Genomic DNA, 17846 nt, shown 5'->3' on the forward strand with positions numbered 1-17846 from the left:
CATTTAGGACCAAAATCCAAAGCCCTACAACTTATGGTAAAGGAGTAAGTCCATTAGCCCTGTAGCAGGCTGCACTATTAGCTGGAGACATTTACTGGAAGAAGACATGGTCATATGAATTAAGGCAGTTTATTACATATAAATGGATATTATTAATAAACAGGCATGATAGAATTAGAACACTTGATAATTCTAGGTTACAATAATCATGGGGGCCATATAAGCAGATAGATACTGCAGTGCAACTGTCATACTAAATAGATAGATAGATAGATAGATAGATAGATAGATAGATAGATAGATAGATAGATAATATAATGTCACTAGAGAACCACACTGCTGTGAGCGGATTCATACTCCTGGGATTTTCCGAGTTTCATGACCTCCATCTTTTGCTCTTCACCGTGTTGTTGTCTCTCTATATCCTCACCTTGATGGCGAACACCCTGATTATTATGATAATAAATGCCGATCACACCCTTCAGACCCTCATGTATTTCTTCCTTACTCACTTGTCCTGCTTGGAGGTCTGCTACATGTCAGTCATCATCCCAAAGATGCTGGACAACATGCTGTGGAAAAGATGGGCATTTCCTTTGTGGGATGTGCCATGCAGATGTTCTTCTTTTCTTTTCTTTGGGGTTGCAGCATTTGTTTTGTTTTTTGCAGTGTAGACATATCCTTCACTGTTGTGAAGGTGACATTTACTGAAAGTAGTATGGCTTCAATCCCGCAGTTGTGGTATGATGTGAAGAGTCTGTCATTTTCCCTCAGTAGGAATTGTGCGTACTCAGTGAAAGTTTTCTGGAGACATACTGCATTTGGGCCAAACCTCGAAGTCCTTGTTTAGTTATGTGGGGTGGAATTTTGAGCTGTGCTCAAGTGACTTAGGAACCAAAGTGCCACTGAATATCTAAGGGACTAGGGGCCTGATTTTTAAAGGCATATAGATGCTTGACTCCCACAGACTTTCACTGTCAGCCTCCTAATTGTTAGTGGATTTGGGTGGTCAGTTTTTCATGACCAACTTGAAACATCTTCAAGGTTCCCAATTTCCGGAGGTTTGGGACTTTCTGAAAATCAGGCACCTTGATCACATCTCAGATTGGACACTCCAAAAATGAGGCACTCAGAATCACCATTCACTTATGAAAATCTTGGTGTTAAGCTGAAAATCGCAACCAAGACCTTTGCCTGAGTAAGGACTGAGCAAAATCTGAACGAGGCCCTCAATATTGTCCCATAGCCTTCAGTGGGAATCTGTGTAACTCAGCAAGGAATAAACCTGAATAAGGACCTGGAAATGGGATGCGAATGCTGAGAATTTTGAAGTTACTAATTTTTTTTTAAATCCCTCAGGTGGCTTTTAAAATCTCTGCCAGTGTTTGCAAATTAGTAGGGAAATTATAATTTGTTGGTCAGACCCTCAGCTCATGTAAATTGTTGTATGTGACCGATTCAAAGGAGTTACATTAATCTATACCAGCTGAGGCTCTTGGTCCATTGTCTTGCATTAAACATTGCCACAGATTAAACTGTGTCAGTTCATACCAATAATCTTCTCTTTTCTTTTTTATTGTAAAACATTTAGTGAATGTCAGCACAATCATTTTCAAGTATATATAGCTCTAATGAAAAAAAAATCATTTATTTTATATTACAGAAGAACAACCTTACTGGAAGACTCAATATTATTGCAGCAAAATTGGAGCATACTGAAAGAAGAAAGAAGAAGAAGAAGAAGCTAGAGAAAAATCTATTAATACAGCTGACAAAGCCATTTTTTCTTTATAACATATGTGAGCCTGTTCATATAATCTATCTATCTATCTACCGATGCAGTCTCACATTTGTACTCCAAGTATCATAACAGTATCTAAGTGCCTGAAACAAAAATAAAATGGCCACAAAATACACAAACTCTTTGATTCAGGTGCTGCTAGAAGATGTTTCTTCTTCTGACTTTCTCTTCTTCCTCCTTACCTCCTTCTTCCTTCTCACCCTTCCTCCTCGTTATCATCTATCCAGTCAGGAATGACTCTATTGTCTACTTCATCTACTAATTGTATGTAATGAGTATATACATACAGATTGCATAGTTATCAGAAGGCACAGAATCTCCTGTCTTTTGGGACCAAATACCCCACCCCACCCCACCAAACCAAACTCTATTAGTTCTTCTGAAAGAGCTACTCCATTATCTGTATCCAGTGTTGTTGGAGCTGTGTTGGTCCCAGGAAGCTCTGTGTAAGCTCAAAAGCTTGTCTCTCTCACTAACAGAAGTTGGTCCAATAAAAGATATTACCTCACCCACCTTGTCTCTCATCTCCATTAGCTGCCAGTCAGTAGCAGCTAGTTATAGTAATTAGGATTATCTACTAGAGAGGTACATAATCATGTATTTTAAGACCATATATATAACATGAAAGATGGGTAGGCTTGGCAAATTCAATTTTTATTTTTGGTAATTTTGATAGATAATATTATTGCTTATTTTGAACCTTTTTAAAAATATTTTTTATCAATTTAAATTTTCATAGTTGCAAAAAATTATGTGTTCCAGGCATTTTTCCTGTTTTTATTTATTTAAATTTTCACAGTGGTAGGAAATTATGGGTGTGGGTCAGACAATGTGTGTGTGGGGGTCAGACAATGATTGTTTAATGATAGTAGATGTTGAGATGCAAAAAGTTAAAGCTTAATAACCGTTAAAACCCAAATTGTCAACATCATGTCAAAATAGAAAAAGTAAATATCCTTAAATCAAGCTCTAATAATTTCTCAAAGGTGTTTTTCTTACTTTGCCTATCTGTAAATTTTGATTATTATCAATGTAAATATTTTTTCATCGGTGTGTGTGTATATGGTGAAATCGATGTTTATTGACATTTACTGATAAAAATCTAATCCTTCCATGCCTAAGAATAGATTATTCATAAATCTTGTTTGGAATAATTTTGAAAATCATGGTCTTGTGTTGGGACAGTTAACAGAGAGAAAAAGAGGTGAAATATATTGAATAAATAGCTCAGTACAGCATCCCTAGCTCTCCTTTTCTTCTGGGATTAGCCAAAGGACCAAAGAAAGGGATCACCCAGATTCTACTTCTCTAATTCATGATAGCTCCTATCCTAACCAAATAGTGTAGGGTTATTCAAATTCTTTTCAAAGTCATAAGCCTACTGACAGCTTTTCTCAGGGCTTCTTTTACCTCTCTGTTTCTCAGACTGTATATGAGGGGATTGATCAGTGGAGTCGTGACCGTGTAGAAAACAGAGATCACTTTGTTTAGGCCTCTAAGGGTGTTGATTCTTGGTAACATATAAGCAGTAGTTAGAGTCCTGTAGAACACTGTCACCACAATGAGGTGAGAGGAGCATGCTTTTTTCCTGCTGGTAGTGGAAAGGATTCTCACGATGTTGGAGATAATAAAAACATAGGATGTCACAGTCAGTAGAAATGGAGGTAGGGTGAATATGAAGGCCAGGACTGAAGCCACAAGTTTCATTGTGCAAGTGTCACTGCAGGAGAGGTCTATCACTGGGGTGTAGTTGCAAAAGAAATGCTCACTTTTATTGGGGCTGCAGAAAGTTAACTGCATGATCAAGAAGAATAATAAGGAAGTAGCTAACAGTCCGATGATCCAACAGCCAGCTGCTAGTTGGAAGTAAAACCTGCCATTCATAAGGGATGCATAATGCAGTGGTTTACATATTGCTAAATAACAATCATAAGACATCACAGATAAGAGACAACATTCTGTACCTACCAAGTAACCAAAGAAAAAAAATTGCACAAGGCAGCCATTGTATAAAACGGTTCTGTTCCCAGTCAGGAAACTGGCCAGCATCCTGGGCAGGAGGGCGGAGGTGTAGCAGGTCTCCAAGCAGGACAAGTTCCCCAGGAAGAAGTACATGGGGGTGTGAAGGTGCTGATCAGCCACATCTAATGCAACAGTAAGGACGTTCCCAACCATGGTCACAATGTAGATCACTAGAAACAGCAGGAAGAGAAGAAAGTGCAGCTCCTGGAGATTGCCAAATCCCAGGAGGCTGAATTCTATGATGAACGTTTGATTTCCCTGTTCTGTCTTTTCCATGGGAAGTACCCAAATTAAGTAAAACAAATTCTGCAATATAATTTGAAAAATATAAAGTTAACTGGCAATGCAGTGTCATCAACTGGATTCTATACTTTTCAAACTCCACCTTTCCCAGGTGGTTACACACCTAAAAAATTGTGTTGCCCTAACACATTCTGCACCCACTAAAGGGAAATTTTGCCACTGATTTTAATGAGAGCAAGTTTTTACACTTAAGGCTTGGAATTTCAGTGCTGGCTAAGGGAGTTAGGTGCCCAGCTCCATGGGATTTGGGCATCTTTCTTTCTTTCTTTCTTTCTTTCTTCCTTTCTTCCTTTCTTCCTTATATTTATGAAATAATTATTAAAAAGAAGGAGAAATTAATTTGCTTGTTTATTGTTGCTGTTGTTCAAGGTAATAATGATGGGATAATAATGAATGCAGACAACATTAGAATTAATTTCAGTTAATAATTCCAAGGAGTGTTACACATTATGGGATAATGTCCCCAGGTAAGTGATGGAAGCCGCGTGACTTGAGTAATTGGTCAAAGTAGTGAAATCAATGTGTATATGAGTTTTCTATTCCTGTGTGTGTCCTTGAGAATGTACAATATCATGTGTTTATTACGAAAAATATTGTGTAACTTTTGTGTCTGTTGTCAGTGCTTCTTCTGGCGTGCAAGTGTGCATTATTGTTGTGTTTGTGAACACACAGTATTGTGTGTTTATTCGTGAAAAATATTGTGTGACTACATCTGTGTTGTCAATGTGGATTATTATGTGTGTGTTTCTATGTGTACATCATTGTGTATTTCTGGGCAAATATTATTTTGTGCATGTGTCTGTTTGGAAGTGAACATTAATAAGGACTTACCGCTGAGCCTGGGATAAAAATCTAAAGCTGCTGTCTTCCTGCAGCTGCTCAGACAGTGAGATTTTAGTCCATTCAAAGGTAATGCCTACAATGAATCATTTCCTCCCATGCCAAGGCCAGCTCATTTCAGGAGTCCTTCAACGTTTGTATTTGCTGTCTTGTTAATTTTAAAACAAAATTTGCAAGAATTATTTTGAGCCACATTTTCAAATGTCACTTTTATTCTGCATCCTGAAAGGACTCCAGAATGGTGCAAAAAATTCCATATTTGGGCTTTTATTTTCAAGGGAGTCTAAGGAAGTTCGTGCAGTAGATAGGAATTCAGAACTTGTTCCAGGCCCAGGTCCTCCAAGGTATTATGCACCCAGCTCTCATGGGACTTGTTTTTTGGTTTTGCCACTGACATACTTGGTGGCTCTGAGCAATAGCCAATACTTGGTGCTTCACAGCAGGTGAAAAATCAATTCATCCAGTGCTGAACATGAAATGTATCTTATTCCGTATGCCCGGAGGCCAGCTCAGAAGAACTCAGTTCCCATTCAGGCACCAAATTAAATGGTGCCCATGGATGAATTTAATCTAAGAATGACATCAACCTCATGATATCCTCAAATGGAAGGAACTGTCACAACTCAACTCTGTAGATGATCAGGGAAAAAAAGTCCCATTATTCACTGCTCTGTCTATCTAAAGTGTCCATATGGCTGCCATGACCGCATTCCAATGTATAAAGTGCAGGGTTCACCAAACATTCCATCACGATGTTTTCCAATGTATAAATTGCAGGGTTCACCAAACAAAATTTTCACAGAAAGTCTTCACTTTCCTTGAACATTTTCTGTTTTTCATTTAAAGAAATGAAAACTGGGAAAACAAATAGTTTTGCCTGAAAAATGTATTTTTAATTTAATTCAATTTAATTTTTTTGACAGTTTTCAGACAAAAAAATTCAGTTTTGAGAAATGTTGGGGATTTTCTTTGACAAAAAAACCACAAAATTTTCATGAGGAAACAAAGTTTCCAACTACCTCTGTTTTAACCACTGACTCTTTAATATATTTATCCTCACCCCAACCCTACAAGGCAGGGCAGTACTATTATATCCATGTGTAACCCTTCTGCCTGTCAGAGTTGGCAGTAACAAGGGCCGGGTTCAGTATCTAGGGGTTCCATTCCAATAACAAAATGCAAAACCGGCTCGAGCCCCCACCCAGTGACCTGGGACAAATATATACCACACCCGCTGGGCGCCTCCAAGAGGCAATACTTCCCCTCTCGTAAGCACATAGTCTGAGTGTAACAAAAAGCCTTCTAATAACAGAGAGAAACAATGTGGCATTATGTTGGGGAAACACCACCAACCAGGATTCATAACACAACCCATGGGCAAAAAACCCACCCCAAGCAAATTGGGGCATGTCCTCTCCCTTTAGTTCTTGAGTCCAGCAACCCAAAATCACCCAAAGTCCCAAAAGTCCAACGACCCAAAAGTCTCTGTCCCCGGTCAGGGCAGCCCCAGAATTCAAAAGTTTATCTGCACAGTTTTACCTCCCAACCTGGGTGGAGATTGGGGGGGGGGGTTAAGGGGCACCTTACATGGTCCAAAGCTGAATGCCCCACCTCTTCATGGGGCTCCGCTCTGCCAGCCACCCCATGGGCTGCTCTAGGCATCCAACAAACTGCTCTTCTCCACCAGCCGCTCCGCTCTTTTGTGATCTCAGCTTGTAGTAGGTGAGCCTCAGTGCTGGTGCACCATTAGCCCAAAGTGAATTCAGCCTGTAACTAGACTCCTAATAGAATCAACATTAGCTCTGATATTCCACAGTGGAGAGAGGAGGAAGTGCAATTAGCATGTAAGGCCCTCACCAGGGGGCCCATGCCACCAAGTATTAATACCTGTCCCCAGCCTCTCTCAATTCACAGAGTTTTGGAACCCATGTCCCTTGCCTAGCGAGTGCTACTTAGTTGATGGCGACTCCCTCCATCATAACAAAAGGCCAAGTGCAGTTCCACTGTCCTTGATTCCCATAATCAGGGTAATAACAATTTATTCTTCCTGCCCCAATAACAGAGACACTGGGGATCCCACAGCAGCCAAAGTGACCATTTGGGCAGCTATGGCCTCATTCTAGGCGGGGTGGGTGTGCCTAAGCAAATGAGATCGGCCCCTGAAGTTTTTTTCCACAACTTGCCACACCTCACCACCAGATGTCAGGGTGGAGCTCGTTCTGACTCTGCTTACACATGTTATAGCTGGGAACCGTTGTCCGGACAGAATGATGTGCCCAAGATCACACAGGAAACCCATGGCAAAACAGGTAGCTGAGCTGGGTCTCTCAGGTTCCAGGTTAGCGTCCAGACCACCTGGACCATTCCTCCTGAGTCACTGCTGTCACGCTGTCTGGAACGGCTCACAACCATGAGTGCCAATCGCAGGTCAGACAGTCAGAACACAGGGCTGACACCCCAAACTGGTGATTTATTCTATAATTAGATTTCACCAAGCCAGGAAAAAATGTGAACTCCTGGATCACTATATTAGTATTACCTTGGAGCCACAGACAGTCCCCTAGGATCTCCAGCCATTCTTACCAACTAGATAAACTGGACTTTGTGATAAAAGGTTATTAAAACAAAAGAATCACATTCTATTGGGTTACTCCCAACCCCAAAGGGTCAGTCACTTATCCCAGGTCAATGGATCCTCTTGATCTCACATCAAAGGCAACGCTGGCAGCAAATTTCTCGAGGGAACTAACTAAAGGTTTTTCCTCTGTTGACTAAACGCAGACTGGGTCTGCGGATTTCCCTGTGTCAAACACAATGACCCGTGCTTTGAAGTTAGCATGTTCTTCATTTACATTTCCGAGGCTCCAATTGCATTTGATGGGCAAACGTAATTACCGGGATATATGTGATGTAAATTGCAATGTAACAGCATACAACAATCCTTCGTTAGTTTTAATGAAGTTCACACATCAAGTAAATTCACACTTTTGATCCAGGGTTAATTAAGTAGAGGGATATACATAATGTAAAGGGATACCATTCAACAGCTTAGGAACCAGTAGGGTGATCAGATGTCCCGATTTTATAGGGACAGTCCCGATATTTGGTGCTTTTTCTTATATAGGCTCCTATTACCCCCGTCCCGATTTTTCACACATACTGTCTGGTCAGCCTAGGAACCAGAGGAGAAGTGACTTGCCCAAGGTCACCCAGCAGCTCAGTGGCAGACCTGGGAAAGACTCTGCCTAGATCTCTTGAATAGCAGTCCAGTTCCCCTGTCTCCTAGGTAAAGGCAGCGTGGCCTTTAGGTGTTACTCAATGCAGATAAAAATAATACCCTTTATCCAGGACGAAGAGGAGATGGTAAAGTGAAATACACAAGGCCAGTTACCCAACTGGTGTGAATCAACGTAGTGCCACTAATTTTTTACTCCTTTACCACTCAGCAACTCTCAGGGAACTGGTCTATGCTTCAGTGGTACTGAAGCTCTCCACTGAGAGGGTATCATACAGTTTGCTGGCCCCGTTGGGTCAGAATCCATTTTAGTTGCATGTTTTGGGTCTCTGTTAGATCTCCTGGGGAGATGGGGTGGCAGGTTCTCTGTATATGCAGGGGGCATAAGACCATGTGAGAGTCACCTAGATGCTTGCTTTACACTCCCCAGGATTTCATAAATACGATCACAGACGGTAGAAACCATGTCTGGAACGGACTGAACAACACGTCCCGCACCAGGAACTGGAGCTGGGTGGACGGCTCCCCTTTAAATCAAACACTGTGAGTGTTGCCTGAGAATTCACTGTGATGAAGATATATTTTTCTGAGAGAAACAGAACTTAGAAGTCAGAATGGAGTTCTCCGCACTCCTCCTTGCTCTGACTCAGGGGTACATTCGCCCCCTGCACTGATTTGGGGTGCGGTCCCTGCCAGGTGCATTCCACTGCCCCTCACTTGCACCGTAGCTCATTGCAAAATCCATTCCTTCCCTCCCTCTCTATCTTCACGGATCGGGGCTTGCCGTCACGGTCAGGTCAATTGCTCACTAGTGCCTTGCCTAGAGAGTGGGGCACTGTGACTGCAGGATGCACTTACTTCATGCATCTGGGAAGCCGGGAATCTTGTTGCCAGGTGAACCTCCCAGAAGTGGGGAGATGCTGTGGTGCACGAGGTAGCAAGGGTTGAGTGTTGTTGTTTGCTTCCTTCAGTCAGGTGTGGTGATCTCATACTCCTTGTACTGCCCCGGGCATTGTGAGGAAAACACGCTGCCCTTGTGGGATACTTCCTAGCAACTTGGTCCAGGAGGCTGCTAACAGAGGCTGCCTCTTGTGTGCGAGCCTTTAGCCAGAGCCGGGGCAGATGCCTCCTGAGGTGGTAGATGGTTGATCAGAGCAGCCGGCACCAGGGGAGAGGGAAGTCTGAACGCTCCATACAGAGGGAGGGGAGGGGTATTTGTTAAGATTCAGCCTTAACCGATGTCAGGTGGGGGTTACCCAGGGTTGGGGAAGGGCAGGGCCGTCCCTAGCTATTCTGGGGCCCTACGCAGCTCCCTCCCCCCACGGGGTTGTGTGTGTGGGGGGCCCCAGGCTACCGCACAGCGAAGCTGGCTTGGGGGTCAGGGGGGAACTGCCCCCAGCACTCACCGGCGGCGTGGCTGGGGCCAGGTCACTGCACTTCCCGCTGCTGGGGTGTGTTGGACTGGCCCTGCTGCAGTCCTCAGGGGAGTGGGGGTGGGGCTGGGGCAGAGCAGATATGGGAAGATGTGGGGCTGGGGCGGAGCTGGGGTTGGAGCAGCACGCAGCTGCGCAGGGCACCAGGACTCTGGTGCTGGTGTCTGGTTAACACCCCATTAAGGTGTATGGGGCAGCACACAATTTCCATATCTGCCTAATGTGACTGTATCCCGCTATAGCCATGGCTCACAATCTATGCAAGACACTAGTGCAGAGTTAATCTGGGGTAAATGAAAGGTTCAGTCTGTGAAAGCTGAAAATTAACTTCAGAATCACTTTGTTGCATTTTCAGTATTTTAGCAAAATGTTTCTATAAAAACCGACAAAGGAAAGCAAGAAGTAGGGTTCAAGGGGGATTTAAAGGATGCACAGGTCTTGTAGGGAGAAGCAGTTTTGTGGAGACAGATTGAAGGATGGAAATACAGAAAATAAAGAGGAGAAGAGGGGACTGAGGCTGGAGAATCAGAACAAAGGACGATAGCAACGTCTAGTTCTCATGGAGTATTTCTCGTCCATCGATCTCTTTATAGGTGGGGAAGAAGAGTCGCAAGGAAGCCAAGTGACGCCCAAAAGTCACACAGCAGCCCAAGGCTTAGAACCCCCATATCCCAAATGCCAGTCCAGCACTCTATGGCACGGTACTGCACCACACTGTCCCCCACAGCCTCTGGAGACTGTTTCTGTGTGGAGTGTCTGGCGCGATGGGGCCCTGATCTCAACGGGGGCCTCTAGGCGCTACAGGAACATGCACAAACACCAGCCTGGCTTTCACACAAACGACCCGACTGCTATTTCGGAAGCGAGCACCTGCACTATGCACCAGGTGACTTACAGTAGCCTGTGCGCGGAGTGAACCCAGCCCTGCCAATAATCACAGCGAGCTCTTCATTGCACGGCTCTAAGCTGGAAGCTGGCAGCCAGCCCAGGAAAAACAGGCAATTCTGACATTGCAGACTTTCCAGTCGCTCTGATTCATGGCTGCTGGTTCTGCTGAGTGAAGGAGCAGTGGCCATGTGGAAGGTCAGTCTCTCAGCTTTGCTGCCCTAAGACTCAATGCGGCAGCCCACTGGGAACCTGGGAACCCAGCCTGTGCCCACTAGTGGCTTGCATAGGTTGTGCAGCGTGGTTGTAGAAAGATGCAGTCTCCTTGGGCAGCCGTAGGAATTGTGTGCTGGCCCATGCATCTCAATGGGGAGTTAACTCCAGGATCCCTTGCTTGGGGGGCCTCACCAAGCCCATCCCAGGATTGATTCAGGCTAGTGGAAGGTGGCAGTCACTGCAGGGGGCCTTCACTCCCTCCTCAGCTATGGAAAATTGAGGTTCATTGGCAAGGACCAACCCATCTCCCAACAAGCTGTCATTTGGAAGAGCCTATCACCTGTTGACTCAGAGCAGCTGTCCCAGCATTTCCTGGACAAGGAGCCCTCAGTGCAGGCTCTACCGGGTCGCATGCATCGGTGGGCGGTTCTCTCTGAATGCAACAGCCACTGAAATTTCCTGCTGCACCCCAAGGTCTCCCTCCACACAGGGTGAGACCTGGGTCTTCTGCACACTGACAGGGGTGGGGTGGGCGTGTTAAGATTTTGCTGCAACAGAAGGAAGTGAAGGGAAGTACAGCGAAGTATTGAATCGGGGTGGGGTCCCGTGCCACCCTTCTCCAACCCCTCTGTCCCTGCGCTGGTCCCAGGCTGAGTCATCCCCACTAGTGCTGGTCCCAGGAGGAAGCCTATGGAGGAGGAAGGGGTGCAGAAGACGAACCAGAATAATGTGATTGTTAAGGTCTGGTCTCTGCTTAGCCATGGTGGCTGGGAGCAACATCACTGCACAGAATGGGTTCTCAGGTTTCCCAAGGGCTGCAGCATTAGGGTCCATGGCTGTAAAGTGGAGAGACTGAGTTTCCACATGGCCACTGTTCCCTCGCTCATCAGAAGCAGGGGGAAAAGTAACTTAAAACTCTTACCGGTATGGGGGCCCGGCTCCAGGAACTCTAGAAGGGGCGGGGCTTTGGGCAGAAGGGCGGGGCCTCAGGCAGAAGGGGCAGGGCTGGGGTCAGCCTCCCCCAGCCACCCCTTCAGTGCTGCCCAGGCCACGCCGCCTGGTGCTCTGGCAGCACTTTAACGTCAACTGTGTACAGGCCTGTACCAGCAGCCACTTCTTACCGGTATGCCATACTGGCTGGTACCGGCCCACTTTCCCCTCCGCTCAGCAGAACCACCGGCTCTGAGTGGGACACGCTGGAATGTTAGCAATGCCAGAATCGCCCCTTTCTCCTGGGATGGCTGCCCCTCACTGTAACCCACTAGACCCCATTCCCCTCCAAGAGCTGGGATAGGACCCATGAGTCCTGGCAGGGTCTCTCTCGCTAAAGAGTTAGTAACAAAGGAACAGCAGAGATGTGGTATCTGCTAGTTTTCCATAAGTCTCTCAGGGTTATCCAAGATAACTTTGGGGATCTCTGTCTTGCATCTGGAATGTTCCCTGAAAATGTCCAAACAGCTCAGAGATACAGAACCATTCCCTGGACCCATTCTTATAGCTGTCTTCCCCGGAAAGCAATCTGGCAAGTGTTCCTGTCAGCTCATTGCGAAGTTATTGGCCAAAACATGAGAGTTTTCAGGTGCCTAAGTAGCCCTTGGACTCATGGTGAAATTATCCTCCCCACCACCACCAAAATTGGAAATGGTGCCCCTGAATGCAAAGAACCCTACCGTGCTCCCCCATAAGAGCTGCATTAACAGGCAACTCTGCAAGTTATCTGCATGCCTCTGCAAGTGACCCCCATGCCTCTCCATTTCCTTGGCCAAATGTATCCTGTCCCCATTCTGGCGGCTAATCCAGAAAAGGAGGGAAAGAGCTCACCACTGCGACCACCTGAGGGAGGTGTTGGGTTGAGATCAGCTGGTCAAAGCAGGAAATAGTGACAGAATCTGAGACTTGAAGCTCCTAGAGTGACCTCTGACCTTTCCCGACCCGCCCTTCAATCATACACAGCGATTGTAAAGTTGAATGTGATTGTAACTAGACCCATTTTAACCCCTTCACCACACAAGACAAAGCCCGTAGGATTCATCATGAACTATTTATTGCTCCTCCTCTGGCTCCCTACAGCCACCAGGCACCTTCGAGTTTTCCCTCATCTCTCCCAGGCTGTGCTCACTTGATTGCAGGAGCTCAGCGGATGGTCCAGCTTTGCTCTTTCGCTTCCATTCTTCACTTCTTTGGATGGCTGCATTTGCAACTGAGCAGCCTGATGGAAATACTGAGTCTTCTGTCTTGGCAGGCAGGCCCAGCAGCTAAAGCCAAAGACTCATTGAGAACAGGGGGAGGTTCGCCTGAACTCTCAGGAGTGGAGGCTTGGCCCATAGGGTAGGGTTACCATATTTGAACTTTCAAAAAAGAGGACACTCCATGGGGTGCGGGGGGGAGTGGTAGCCCTGCCCCCTATCCCCTCTCTCCCACTTCCTGCCCCCTGTATGTCCCCCACAGAACCGCCAACCCATCCGACCCCCCCGCTCCTTGTCCCCTGACTACCCCCTCCGGGGACCCCTGCCCCTAACCACCCCCCCGGACCCCACCTCCTATCTAAGCCTTCCTTCTTCTTGTCTCCAACTGCCCCCTCCTTAGACCCCCCCCACCCTAACAGCCCCCCTAGAACTCCACCCCTTACCTGTCCCCTGACTGCCCTGTCTCCTGACAGCCCTGCCCCCTGACAGACCCCCGGGTCTCCCACACCTATCCAACCTCTCCCTGTCCCTTGACTGCCCCCCCGGAACCCCTGACACATCTAACCCCTCAGCTCCCTGCCCCTGACTGCCCCCCCAAAACTCCACCCCATCCAACCCCCCCTGCTCCCTGTTCCTTGACTGCCCCGACACCTCTTCACACTGCGGCCCCCTGACAGCCCCCTCCAGAACCCCTGACCCATCCAACCCCTCCTGCTCCTGTCCCCTGACTGTCTCTTGGGACCCCATGCCCCTTCTCCAACCCCCCAAACCCCTTACCCTGCTGCTCAGAGCAGTGTGTCTGGTGTGCGGAGTCAGAGCACTGCCGGAGCGGGGCGCTGAGGCTGCAGGGGAGGGGGGCAGCAGGGGAGCGGCTCTGGCTGCTGGAGGCCCCGATGTGAGCAGCTCAATCTGGCCCGGCCGCCCTGTCAGCCACGCCACGCTCTGCACAGCGAGGGAAATCCCGGACCTTTTGAGAGTTTTACCAGTTCCTCCTGAACGGCTATTTAAAACCCCAAAAGCCGCACATGTCCGGGAAAATCCGGACGCATGGTAACCCTACCAAAGGGACTCCAGGATTTGCAGCTGCTGCCACCTATATGGTGAATCCTCCAACTCATCACCAAACAGCTCTTCCCCATTCCGTAACCTGGCTCCACGGTCTGACCGTGCAGGAGAACAGAAACCCTTTGTGACAGCAGGAAAGTCTCTTCAATGCTGCACTCTTTGCATGGCTTCCCGCAGTCACCGTGAAACACGACTACCCTGCCCCCAGGAGTCTCTCAAGGAGCTGCCGGCGCAGTCACTTGGCACCCACTCATAATGGTCTCAGGCAGTGGCATTGCAGAGGGAGCTGAGCAGACGGTCCCTTCTATGACTTCCTGAATTCCTGCTAGGACTGATTCTCCTCTGCGTTCCGGAGATTCCCCTAGGAAAAGCAGCTGTGGTGGGGGAGGGGGCAATACAAGCACTACCCCTGAGCCCTTGAATAGCAGGCAAGCAGGACTCTGGGAGCTAAGGGATCGGTGTGTCTTGCTGGGAGAGCAGAGCTGGAGAGCAGAAAAGGGCATTGGAGGAATTGTAGAAAAGTCAGTGTCATGGCTGGGTCATGGGCAGCCAGAATTAGTGGTCAGAGGCAGAGTCCACACTCACAAGACAGGAGTCAAGAATCAGCTGGGTCAGGACACTGGAAGAGCAGAAGCAAAAGACCAAATTGTGTTCAGAACCTCAAATCAGGTGAGTCACCCCGAGTCCGGATGCCAGGAAATCAAGCCTGGGGAGTGAGAGCAGGAACAGCTAACACATGGTTCAGAGATGGGGAGGAGCTCGGGTGTTCAGACAGCTTCTTGTTCTTGCTGCTGGTTTAAGGAGGTCCCGGGAGCCGATTAGCTGCTCTGGGACTCTGCCAATAGGCCTCAGGGATGGAGCCTCAAACTGGGTCTGGACTTCATAAGTCCTAGCTAAGCAGTTTTTCATAGGCTTTCCAGGTGGGGTGCTGGAGGGTGGCTGCTCCCAGGAACCCTGCAGACCCGGGTTAATGACCCATGGGTCATGACAGTGGGTGATCTCTCCCGGCTCAAACCTTCTGCAGGAAACTGTCTCCAGGATCCCGGACACATCCTCTGAGAAGAAAAAAAACACAGTCATGATGACAAATAGGCTATGTAACAAAAGCCCCCTCTTTGTTGCAACAGCCCCAGGTTCCCAGAAGAGTGGACAGTTCTTATCTCCAGGAGATGTCTGGGATCTTCCATCTAAACCTCAAGGGGACCCCTGTTGCTTGGTCTGACAGGATGAGATCATCTGCCCCACTGCTTCCTGAGTTGGGCTGCCTGCAGCACACATCTGTGTAAGAGGCTCGGCCAGAGCGATGTTACAATCAGGGTCCAGGCACCCCAGGAGAACAGAGGGTCTGAAACCAGAAGACGAAGCAGTCAAATCAGCGGATTTGACAGAGAAGTTTTGTACCGTACAGGGACATCAAAGAAGGTCTGTTAGGAAAGCTACGATGTTAGTCTGGAAACTGCAAAGGCAAAGATTGTGACTTGTTAAGGTTTAGTTTTAGTCACTACAAAGTGTGTTGTGTTTTCTTTGTCTGTTTGAAATGTGTCTCTTTCTCTTACTTAGTATCACTTAAATCTCTTCTTTGTTACTGTGCTTCCCAAACCACCTCAGTGTTGTGTGTTCGAGTGAAGTGTGAGTCTCCAGCCTACCTAACCGGCTGAGCTGTGCCCTGTCTCTTTGAAGGTAGTAAATAATTTCTGAGCGGTGCTGGGCACAGAGTCCAAGGGCAGTTCACCAGACATCTCATGTGAAGCCCAAAGAGACCAAAGGAGCAGGAGAGATTCAGGCCCCACTGACCTATGGGATTTTCCCAGAGAAGAGGCTACACAGTGCTCCAGACACAGCCAGCAGAATCCCTCCCACAAGCTGGGTCATGTCCTTCCCCATCCAGCCACACAGCTTCCTCCCCACCCCAGCCTCAGGAACCCCTCCCATCTCCCTGCTCTCCCCACCCACTCTCCAATACCAGGCTCTTTCCAGAATGGAAGCAGGTGTGTACCAGAGTTCACTCACCGCTAGATCCTGGACAGGCCTCCTGTCACAGCTTTCTAGCGGGGCTAGCAACCCCACTGATACTCACTCTCGCAGTTTGTTGGCTGGGAACTCAGCCCTCCAACCAAGTGACTGTCCTTTAGTCCACTCCTTCCTGGGTCGTGTTCCTTCCAAACAAAGTCCAAAAATGTCTTGAACAGAAACAAGGCCTTCCACCCCCGTGGGGAGCTCTTCCTCAGCCTGATTTTGGCTCGGCCTGCCCTTCTTGGGTATCTATGGTCTTCTACGTCCCCTTCCTTAGGGACAGTGAGAGAACCCAGTCCTACCCTGGACTCCAGGGTGTGGCCCAAGGCCATCTACTGAACAGCTCACTCTGCTTCTGTATTTTTGCTGCTGTTTTCCCTTGTTTCCTCTCAGGTGGGGCTCATTTGGTCATCAATTTGGCCTCGCCCCAGGCTTTGCAGCCATAGGCCAAGCCACCCTATTAGATACCCTCCTCCTTCAAATCTGGTCCAGCCCGGCTAACAGGTTTGTTGAGGGGATGGTGAAACTCCATTGCTGATCAGGAGGAGGTCAGAGTCTGTTCTCTAGGAGCTGAAGTTTTGTTTGTCCTGCTGCGGGAAGTGGAGCTGGAGAGCAGAAATGTTATGTGAATGAGACTGCATGATGGAGTTGGAGACTGAGGGACAGGAGCCTCCTCCCAAAAATGCTCCCAGGAGAACAGGTTTGAGGAGATCTCTGGGGAGTCTCTTGCTAGGAAAAAAACAAGGGTGGCACATCGATGGAGATGTCTCTGTCCCAGGGATGGGGGAAGCTCCCAGCAAGGCTCTGCAGAAGGGATCCCATTTCTCCCCCAAGACACCCATATTCCCAAAGAAGTAAATGGCTCTTACCTCCATGAGGGAACGGGGTCTTCCCTCTCAGCCTCTTTGAGAACTAGCACTGCTTGGTTTCCTAGGACAAGGGACGTGTCCCCACTGCTCCCAGAGGTGGCTCAGCTTCTGAATGCACCCATCTGGGAGGCTGTCACACACCCCAGGGCCTAGAAGACACGGGGAGAGGAGACTCCTCTTCATGTCACACTCTGAGAGCCCATAGAAGGACCAAAGGAAGAATAAAGGGCAGGAGATGAAGCTAGCGCTGAGCCTCTGTCCCATCCTCACCTCCTCAAATGTGGAGCTTCCTGAGCTTCAGTTGGGCAGACAGTCTGTAGCCCTGACACAAAGGTCCTTCTGCACCATATGGGGCAGGAAGATCTCTGTCTGGGAGCAAGGGGAATGGGATGGGGGTGAGATCAAGGAAATAGGGGAGGGGTATGGGTGTGAGGAAAAGAGCTCCTGCCCCACATGAAGGAATTTGGGGGACCGAGGGAAGGACCGAGCTCCACAGAGAGGGGAGAGAGTTTCTGTGAGTGCCAGGGGCCTCCATTTCCGCTTCCACTAGCCCCCCATTTACAGTGAGACAGAGTAGTACCTGCAGCAGGGAGCAGGAGTTGCTGAACATGGGAGGGGAACCTTTAAGAGCATCAGATGAGCCACAGCTCTTGCAGCGCCTCGGGCATCTGGTGCAAGTGCCGGATGATGTGGAGCTGGCACATGACCTTGGCTGTAACATCCTCGTGCTGCAGGGGAACGAGAAAGTGTCAGAAACTGAGACGCTCCCCAGGAATCAGGGAGGATTAAGGGCACCTGGACCCAGCACTATCATTTCCACCCAGCAGCTGCTCATGTCTGAGTGGTGGATTCACCCTCCTGATCCCCAGGATGGAGGCTTGCTGTTCCCTCTAGTGACCTCCAGTGCCAACCCCCCTCCTTGTAGGGTGAGCTCCTGCCACCTCCCTATCCGTGCCCCTGACAGCTGTTCCACCTCCC

The 17846-nt window shown here is 48.0% G+C and overlaps 1 pseudogene; it reads left to right on the forward strand.

The window, feature by feature from the left end:
• The first annotated feature begins 317 nt into the window (after positions 1-317).
• LOC141998890 (olfactory receptor 14A16-like) overlaps positions 318-17846 on the forward strand; it is a 40098-nt pseudogene continuing 22569 nt past the window's right edge.

This window comes from Natator depressus, chromosome 14 (genome assembly GCF_965152275.1).
Source record: "Natator depressus isolate rNatDep1 chromosome 14, rNatDep2.hap1, whole genome shotgun sequence".
NCBI classification, from domain to species: Eukaryota; Metazoa; Chordata; order Testudines; family Cheloniidae; genus Natator; species Natator depressus.